The 10,954-nt window shown below is 32.2% G+C and overlaps 1 protein-coding gene across 3 annotated transcripts in view; it reads left to right on the top strand.

Annotated features, from left to right (window-relative positions):
• Positions 1–10,954, top strand: part of LOC110101077 (protein decapping 5) — a 56,635-nt gene that overhangs the window by 44,439 nt on the left and 1,242 nt on the right. The window lies entirely within an intron of this gene.

Here is a 10,954-nt window from a genome sequence, read left to right as displayed (position 1 = left end):
GAGGTTGCATCTGGACAGAAGATAAATTTTAACAAATCAGCGGTCATTTTCAGTAAATCTGTTAAAAGAAAGGATTGTAAAGCTTTACTCAAAATCACCAAAATGAAGATGGTAAAAGAACTGGATTACCTGGGAGTTAAAATTGCTCTTAGAAGATTAGTAAAAGCGGATTTCAACAAAATTATTGAGAAATCTGCAGCCAAATTGAACATTTGGGGAACAATGTTTATTTCTCTTGCGGGCAAAGTCACCTTAATCAAAGCCTCTGTTCTCTCGCTAGCTACTTATCAAGCTAGTCACTCTTTGATTCCTTTGAGTATTTTATACAAAGTGGAATGTATGTGTAGAGATTTTCTATGGAATAAGAGTGATGGTAATTATGGAATGCATTTTGTTTCATGGAGTAATATGTGTAAGCCTAAAGATAAAGGTGGTTATGGAGTGTAATCCTTAGTTGAGAAATTGGGACCATTGAGAGCTAAACATGCTCTCAATTTCATCATGAATCCAGATACTCTTTTAAATAGAGTATTAAGAGCTAGATATGGGAATGTATTATGGAATGGTATAAATCGCAACAATCCATCCTCGACATGGAAGATAATTCAGAATGGTGCTGAATATTTATTTCCGGTGCTTAGATGGAGTATTTCAAATGGAGATTATGTTGATACTTTTAAAGATATATGGATTCTTGATAAAACTCTAGATAAATGGCCTACATTTGTCTCTATTATTGAAAATAATTACAGCCAAGTATCTGATTTCATCAAAAAAGGCTGTTGGGACAATGACAAATTAAAAACTTGTTTTGGCAAATTCCTGATTGATTTAATCATATCTATTCCGATTCATTCGAGCCAAATTGAAGACAAAATGGAATGTATCAAAAAGATCTCTGGGAAATCGGTTGCAGCTATTATCTATGAGAAGAAGTGTAATGCTTTCAGCGAAGACGTTAATTATAAATGGAGGAAGAAATTAAAGTTAAAACCAAAAATTGATATGTTCTGGTGGAGAATTAGTAAAAATGCCATTCCTACGTTTGCTATGCTCTCTTACAGGAGGTTAATAAATCATGAAGAATGTCCTAGAGGCTGTTCGGATACAGAAAATACAGACCATATTGTTATAAGATGTTTTTTTATAAAGAAGGTTTTCAAATTACTGGAGGAATGGAATTTCGGTACTCCAGAGTTTAATTCGGTGGAGGACTGTTATCAAGTTTTAAGCAGGTTGGCTAACAGCAATCCTTTTTTAGGAAATCTTATTTGCTCTGTTATTTTCTACTGCTGGAATAGTAGAAACCAATTGGTTCATGGTGGATGTGATGATAGCTGCTATGTCATAGCTTACAGAGCTGTTATCCAATCTATTTCTTCATTTAAAAATGGCTTAATCCGTGAGAACTGGGATGCCAATCAGCTTTTTAAGCTGTCTAAATCCTCTTGGCTTCCTCCTCCTCCGGGTTGGATCAAAGTGAACGTGGATGCTTCTATTTTTCTCAACAATAGTACTGGCATTGGAGGTATTTTCAGAGACTGTAAAGGTAGAGGTTTAGCTGCTTTTGGATTTCATACTATTCATTGGGATATTGCGCAAATGGAACTTTTAGCTATTCTATCTTTGAGGGATCATATCAAAGATTGGATGCTTGATGCCAAAGGTATTGTGATTGAAGGAGATAACCTTAATGTTATCAATATCTTTCAAAATGCCTTAAAAAAGAATAAGTGGATTCATGAAGAATTCCTAAATCCTAAGGATTTAGATTTTCTTCATAATTTTCAACATTTTATTTTTTCATTTGTCAATAGGGATTGTAATAAGTTAGCCAATTTTTGTGCTAACTATGCTCATTTCTCTTCTTTCTTTTGGGTTGATTTCTCTAGTGGAGTTCCCTTCAATTCTTGATTTGTTGAAGGTGGAATCTTCTTGTAATAATTAGTTTGGGTAATAATAATTTTGCTATAAGCAATTTTTCAAAAAAAAAGAACAAAACTTCCTTGTGCTCCAAAGTTCATTCAAGAAAATGTAAATTCCTTCAATAGCTCCATGACGATTAGACTATTATTCTTATTGAAGAAGTCTGGAACGACAAGAGTACCCATATACCTCAACTTATCTCAAAGTCTAATTACTTAACTATGGAGACTATATCTTTTAGAAATTCAGTATATTGAAGACTCTGAAAAAAATTATTTTCAAGGCAACGGCCACTGATTTCAAAATATAGGATGATAGTAAGAATGCAATCATCTAAGATTGAAATAATTGATTATTTATTTAAGCCAACAACAGAAAATGATGATGATGATGACATAATTATATCCTTAAAAAGACCTCCCAGTGAATGAGAAAAGGGAGTTTACATCAGAACAATAAGATATCTCGTGGAAATCAGGTGACAACACTATGACTCACTAGTAAGCAAAATCAAGAAATTGGTATTAAAAACCATGGGCTGCTGAAGCGCGACGCCATGCCATCGAATCTACATCCTTCGTATAAGCAGACAAAAGACGTCAACAAAGCCTGAAATAAAGCCTCGTGCATTCAGCAATAATAATCACTTATGCAGTCAGATACCCCTTCATATTGCATGCAAACATCTTAAAATGCCCGCGCACATGCTCCGTCATTTGTATATACATAGGTACGCAAAAATGGTAAATACAATCATAAGACCCGCATGGGCCTCGGCGAGTGTCTTGGATATACACGTGACGTCTAAGGATGTTGTGCGGGTCAATAAATGAACGTAGTTCGAGCCCGATCCTTCTATGCGGGTTGATAGGAGTCGAAAGGCTCGAACTATCAAACAGATATACGATCATGGTGTCGACTAGAATATCTATTTTATATGTTCATATAAGACCTTCAAGGTCTTTAACATAAAAAATTCATTGACAAAAACATGAAATCTATGAAACTCGATCCTCTATTGACAAATTGGCAAAGTCGACAAGGTTCAATTTCTTAATGAAAATGACCCCCGATCGTGTTGAATGTTTATCTCAACCGGAGGGGATCCTACCTTTTCAAATGCTCCTGAATTCCCATTAAATACAAAAATTGGAATGACCCCAAATTTACCCTGATGATGCCATGTTGAATGCCTATATCAACCATGGTTTAAAATTGCGCAATAAAAGGCGCTCCTCAGCACAATATGGCCCCTTTAAGCCTCAAAGCCCATGCAATAAGTTCAGGTTTTGAGGCTTACGCCTCAAGTTTAATGAGGCGCGCCACGCCTCACATTTTTGAGGCGTTGCCTCTAAAAAAAAAAACTAACCAAATATATTTTTGTTCAGTTCGGACCCCTCAATTGCCGACGTGGATTGGTTAGTGAGATGTCGACGTGGCATCTACATTTAAACCCTGGTAAAGGTAAAATGACAGAAAAATTTCACAGTTCACGCGGCGTTTCGATTTTTAACTTCCGGCATATGTTTCAAGCATTCACTCCGGAGCAATTTCAAGCATTCACTTAGTTCCTTCTCAGATGTCGTCACCCCTAAATAGAAAGGTAATTTGCTGGCATGTTTTCTCTATAAGTTCTGCGTATTTTATGCTTATGCTATACGTATGTGTTCAGGATTTTGAAGTTCTTCTTATTTTATGTTTACGTTATGCGTATGCGTTTCTTGTCGAAACTTTTTAAATGTTTGATGTCATCATTTTTTTCTCTGTATTTAGGGTTTATATTGAAATTTGAAACCTAAATCCTAACTAAATTTTAACAATTAAACCCTAACAAACTTTTAAAATAGAGTAGTTTGTGTCAATGCTACACGTAGGATATGTGTACGCTGTGCATAAGCACTGAGTACTCTGTGTATGTTGTGCGTATATTGTGCGTACTTCTGTGTATGTTGTGCGTACTCTATGCGTATGTTGTGCGTATTTTATGCGTATCTTTTTTTACTTATTTTATATATTTTTAACCTTGATTTTTTAGATATATGTTCGTCCTATTACCTATCGATGATATGTTTCGATGTTTCAAATAATCTGTGATAATTTTGCTCAGCAAATTTCTCCTGAAATCGTGGACAAATTGAACCGTTTAAAGATTATATTATTTTTTTAATTTCTTGGGTTTGAGCAAAATGTCCCACTTATTTATGAGCTGATCTCAAGATGGTTTTAAAACAATGCTTTATTCTAAAATGTTAGCTTATTCCTTTCACTGCTCATGAAGTGGCCGTTCTTATTGATCTGCCAAATAAATGAGAAGAAATATTCTTTCTATTCTTAACAAATACATCAGTTACATATTTGAAAATTAAGGCAGACATACTGGAGTTGAACAAGCAAACCCCCCCTCAGACTATGTTAAGAACGTTTATTATATATTTATGTTTAAATTTATTTTTTCAACTTAACAACTTTAAAACTCATCGGTTACTTCAAAGAATAATAAATAATAAAGATGATTTTTTGTCAATAAAATAGGCGGGGTTGATTAGGGAATTTTAAGTTGGAGAGTTTAATAAGGCCTCCTCAAAGATTTCAAATAAGAATTCAGCAGGTTACAACAATGGTTTTGTACCTTTACTAATTGTGAGTGATAAGTGCTAACTGTTAAATTCATTCAAAATTTTATTTAATTTTTAATTGCTAAAATTTTCTTTCATCTTATGCAAATTTAGTTTCTAGAAAATACTTCTATTCATGCTCCTATGCATGCTGACAAAAGGCCCTATTTTCTAGGATGGGCCGATGATATTGTATATATTACAGAGTTGATCACTAATTTATTTGTTAATCTAAGAAAAAATAAAATTTTTGATGTCCTCTAGGGAGTTTTCAGGCTAAAATTGATTTGGTTAACATCAAGAAATATCCATCAGACAGTTCTCCATCCCCTGATTCCCCTCATGAAATATCCTCCCATCAAATCTCCCCCAATCTTCCCATTATACCCCACCTCGTTAGCAAGACCCCCACCAATCTCCTTAGCAACCACATTTTAGTTCTTTTGCTGATGCACTGGATTCTCTCCAAGAAAAAATAATCAAATCCTGCCAAGAAACCTACACAAAACTCTTTCTTGAATTTGAAGGCAGGCTGAGCAGAAAGTTTGAAGATCTAACTGAAAAAGTAGAAGTTATTGAGGTAAATTTCAATAATTACATTGATTAGAGCAAATTATTTCCTCAGAAACAATCTGTTAGCTACTCTTCATCTTCCAATAAGAAACAGAAATTAGATATCCCTCTCTCCAATAAACCAATCCCCCAAACTGAGCCAATCCCATCCAGACATTGACCAATCCCCTAAAATGAACCAATCCCAACCGAAATATAACTAATTTCATACCTAAATCCAAATGAATTATTACCAGTCATTGACATGCAAATAATTCCTTATTATTCAAATGAAATAGTAAATTACAAAGGTATTCTGAGTTTGAGTTCTGAAAAGAGAAATTTTATGTATAAATGCTTGAAGAAGTTCAATCAAAGATAAAAACTACAACAATTATAAACTCATAATTTTTTTGGTTTTACATATATTATGCGTATAGTATGCGTATGTTATGCATGTGAAATGCTTATGTTATGCGTATGCAATTTGCTTATAGTATGCGTATGTTATGTGTATGATATTCATATTCTATGTGAATTTTTTGTGTATTTTATGTTTTTTTTTTTGAAGGGATGATAGTGTCTTTTATTTTGATAACCTTTATTTTTCTTAGAGATGACATTAATGAGTTATTAAGTAATAATTATTTAGGAATGAACATGTAAATATTTTTGCCCTTCTGTTAAATGAGAAGTGTAATCTTACGCCTTACAAGTACCATAAATTTTATACATCTCGCCAGTTTATTAGGTTAGTAACTTAGAATTCAGTTGATCAGTTTAACCCCAGTTTTAAATTTTAATATTTGTTTTCCATTTCTTATATTTACTTTTTGCACTTGCAGAATAACAAAGGAATAAATTGTCCAGATTGCAAATCGACTATATAACCAAACTTTTTATTACTTCAAACAATATTTTATTACATCCAATCATTGAATTCTCGCACTGGACTCTTCTGGTTGGTTTACTGAAAGAACAAAGGTGAAAATTTTATGACTAATCCCCACCACGTCAAAGAGCATAGGTTTATTGTTCCAAAAATCGTAAGTGTTAGATGAAACTGATGAACTATTCAATTTTTTAAAAATTTATAGAACTAATCATTGCTCTACGTATTTTTCTGATTAAAGACCTATATTCTAACACGAAAGGATATTTTAATAGTGATATCAGAAAATTGAAGGTTTCTACCATTAGTAGTGTGCCAAAACTGACCAACTCTATAAGTTGTGAAATGTATGTTTGTAATTATATGAAAATGATAAGTCTTGAAGGAAACACCAATTGGTCTGATAGTACAAGTTAGCAAGAAGACATGCTAAAATATAGGGCGAAATTTGTATATGAAATTTTCCGTAAATCATTGAAAAAATAACAGTTTTTCATATTGTTTATAAAAGGTTTATTTTTGAATATTGAAGAATATATTTTTCCCATTTAGTTTTTCACATATAAAGTTTATTTCTACGTATAAATGTTATTTATATTGATTTGATGAAAAAAGAATTTATTTAATGATCATACGTATACATCACGTAGATCATACGCAGATCATACATAGAGGAGAACGCAAAATGTATTGTTTAAAAGAGTTTTAGTGTTTGGGATTTGCGTTTAAGGTTAAGTGTTTTAGACATTCTTTTTTGTTTTAAGAAAAAAATAATTTTTTAAAATTTTTTTTTAATGTTTTTTAAGAATATGCATAACATACACACAAAATACGCATAAAATGCGCATAATATACGCATAAAATATGCAATAATCTATATTAATAAATTGCTATTAGATGATTTAATTAAGAAGATAGATTTATGTTTGTAGGTTATTTATGTTGAAATGATGAGAAATATGTTTTACATATTGAAATTAAATTTGTTATTGCAATTTAGAGTCAATGTGTTTATTATAATTTTATTTTATAGTTTTGAATGTATTTAAACAAGTACAAAGGGTTTAGGGATCTTTGTGGATAGTATTTAAGAATGAGGAATAAGGAATATAATGTTTAAAATGATTTTAGTGTTTGGGATTTGCGTTTAAGGTTTAGTGTTAGACATTCTTTAATGTTTAAAGGAAAAATAAAATTTTAAATATTTTTTTTATATTTTGAAGAATACGCATAACATACGCCAAAAATACGCATACAATGCGCACAATATACGTATACAATACACAATAATATATATTAATAATTTGCTATTAGATTATTTAATTAAGTATATAGATTTATATTTGTAGATTATTTAAATTGAAATGATGAGGAATATATTTTCCACATTAAAATTTAATTTGTTATTATAATTTAGACTCAATATGTATATAATGATTTTATTTTGTAGTATTCAAAGGTATTTGAAGTTTTGAACAAGTACAAAGGATTTAGGGATATTGGTGGATAATATTTAAATATGAGGAATAAGGAATATGATGTTTAAAAGGGTTTTAGTATTCGGGATTTGCGTTTAAGGTTTAGTGTTAGACATTTTTTATTGTTAAAAGGAAAAAATAATTTTTTTAATTAATTTTTTTTATGTTTTTAAGAATACGCATAACGTACGCACAAAATATACTTACAATGCGCAGAATATACGCATACAATACGCAGGAATCTATATTAATAACTTGCTATTAGATGATTTAATCAAGTAGATAGATTTTTGTTTGTAGGTTTTTTACATTGAAATGAGGAAACACTTGTACTGGACTCCATGTGCCGCACATTTGCTTAGATCTGATTCTTGATAAACTTGGAGAGGTATCTCAACATAAAAATGCACTTACTAAATCAACAAAATTAATCATGTTTATTTATAATCACTTTTGGGTTTTAACTCTTGTGAGGAAATTTTCAAAAAAAGAAATTCTAAAGCCATCAACAATAAGATTTGCCACTGCTTACGTGATCTTAGAGAGCATGCTGGATGCTAGACAATCTTTAGAGGATATGTTCACATCTATACAGTGGTTGAGTTGTGTTTGGGCGAAGAAGGCTGAGGGAAAATAGATTAGACAGATTGCTTTAAATGATAGATTTTGACAGTGTCTTATATGCCATTACAACAACTAGACATTTAGTTTATGTTTTAAGGATGGTGGATGCTGAGAAGAAGCCTGCAATGGGTTTCATCTATAATGCCATAGATGAAGCCAAAGAGATGATTGCCTCCAACTTATGAGGCAATGAGGGAAACTTTAGAAAAATTTGGAATATTATTGATGATTGGTGGGAGCTACAGCTTCAATGATACTTGCATGCAGTTTGCTATTATCTAAACCCTCAGTATCAATATGCAGAGAACAAGTTTACAAACCCTGAAATAAAGTTGAGATTATATCATTACATAGATCGTCTAATAAGTGATGCAACTGAAAGATCAAATGCTGACATGCAATTGATACCTTTTAGGAACAAAGAAGGCTTTTTTGGATTACAACAAGCAAATGATATAATTGTCAAACGATCTTCAGGTATTTTATTTAAAATTTAAACATTTATTTAAAAGTTATTTTTTTTGCACTAATTAAATTCTCTTATATAAATATTAGTTGAGTGGTGTATTCAATTTGGTGATGGGACTCCAGAATTGCAGCATTTTGCTATGAACGTTTTGGCCTTGACATGCTCTTCATCTAACTGTAAAAGAAATTAGAGTACCTACAACCAAGTAAATACAAAGAAGAGAAATTTCTTGTCGACATTGAGGATGAATTTACTGGTGTACATTATGTATAATAGGAGACTCAGAGATAAGAATATAAAGGAAAAAGGATTAATGGATGATGAAGATCTTTTGCTTTGTGAGGATGTGACATCTGATGATGAGTGGTTTGTAGATGATGAAGTTGAAGTGATGCCTTCTGAATTATAAAATGAAGATTTAAATGTTGATTTCTTTGATGATCTTAAAACATCTACATCCACCACAACTCAAGAAAAAATAAAAAAAAGATATATAAATCATATAGTTTTCTTTTTTTAGACTTTTATTAATGTATTATACTATTATTCATTATGATATTATTCTAAAATATTTAGGAATGAAGAAGATAATATATAATAAGGAAGGAGCTGATTGGGAGACATTGGACTCTATAGGAGAGGAGGAAGAGGAGAGAGCAGTTCATCATAATGATGATTCAAATGAAGACCCCCTTAGTGATGGCTGATGACTGATGATAGTGTTGATGACTTATGAGTTCTTATGTGATATGTCATTGCTATTTATCCTCAAAGATGTGGTAAGTAGCATTTTTATATTTTATATATTATTTACTCATTAGTATATACAAAATTTATCATTTTATGTTTACGTAATTTTTTTATTCTGAGGCTTATGCCTCAAAACGCCTTGAGGCTTACGCCTCACCTCACAAACGAAAAATATCTCAATACTCGATTATGCAATTTTAAACATTAATCTCAACCGAACGGGTTAATTTCAAATATTTTAAACTACCTCAAAATTTTTTAAAAATATAAATATTTTAAATTCAAATCCAACCATAAAACACTTAAAGAAAATACATCTACCCTCCACAATAGTTTGTCGGGTGGACAAATTGAAATTTACTTCAGCTCATATAGAGCTAATGCTTAATCGAAAATATCACTAGGATTCTTTCTCAAATAATCTCCTGCCAGTCAGGAAATGGTACGTGTCTTTTGACCGAAACTTTTGCTGTCAAATGGCACTGCAGGTTAAATGGTTATGACCCGAGGCCCTCTGAACCGAGTGGTTTTTCCACCAAATGGCATCGTGAGATAATGTTTTTTTTCAGAGCCAATACGTTTCTTTAGTGCATCAAATCTTTGAAATATAAATCAATAAGATATAATCGATAGGACACAAAGACCTCTGTTAGCTAAGGTGGATTCAAATTTGTCCCCTTAGATAAATATCTACTACAGTTTTACAAGGTACCTTTGGACGAAGCAACCCATGGCTGCCGACAAGGATCCTTCTGTTAGGTTGGGTCGACTACATCCTCTAACTAAGTAGACCAGGGACCACGATGGCTCGGGACGACGGAACCGTGGGATCTTGATCGGGTCTATCATTCATTCCCCCACCATCAGGTTTAAGTGCAAGATGGTGAAATTTTCAATTTTAAATATCAAATCCAAATACCATGCACATGTTGTTACTATATGTTAGATAACACGTATCTATACGTATTTGATTGACGACCAGCCTTAATTGAAAGTTTTCTCACGTTATCGGGAGAGGTGATTAACTATAGGGGCTTGCGCCTATAGAAAACCATAACTCATATCATAAAGTCCTCGCTAAATGAGGGTGAAATTTCTGGGTAGTGTCTTATCTACAAACCTATATGCCTTCCCAAAATTTATCCTTAAACTCTCCCGAAGAAAAGCGATGGGGGAGGCCGATGCCGAATTTTCGGAGCCCACACAGATGTTATTTATGCCTTACCCCCTTCGCACCAACATGTATTTATAATCATCAAAATTATTAAATGGCCTTTTATAGCTTATAGAGTAATGGAGAGAAGAGCCTTAGCTATAAAGCATCACCTTGTTCCGTAATAGTGAAGCCTTGTAAAATTTGTAATCTCCCAAAAATGCCTACTTCATTTATATCTGCGTATCACAGTGAACAAGCAACTAGACTCCTGCCTTCTTTGGCTTCTGTCAACGTCTTGAAGCTTTTATTTTATGTTTTAATAAATACCATTTTTAGACTTCATTTAGGACAGCTATTTTTTTGCTGCTTTTAAGAAACATTTGCACAAAATAATTTCTGTAGAAATGAATAAGAAAGTTATCTCAAATAAAATCTTTGACTCAACTATTTTCAGGAAGTTGTCAAACTTCCTTCTGTTTTCCCTGATTCCAT

The sequence above is a fragment of the Dendrobium catenatum genome, unplaced genomic scaffold (assembly GCF_001605985.2).
Source record: "Dendrobium catenatum unplaced genomic scaffold, ASM160598v2 fragScaff_scaffold_716, whole genome shotgun sequence".
In the NCBI taxonomy this organism is placed as follows: domain Eukaryota; kingdom Viridiplantae; phylum Streptophyta; class Magnoliopsida; order Asparagales; family Orchidaceae; genus Dendrobium; species Dendrobium catenatum.
Note: the sequence above shows the minus strand (reverse complement) of the source record. Positions and strands in the feature narration are given on the sequence as shown.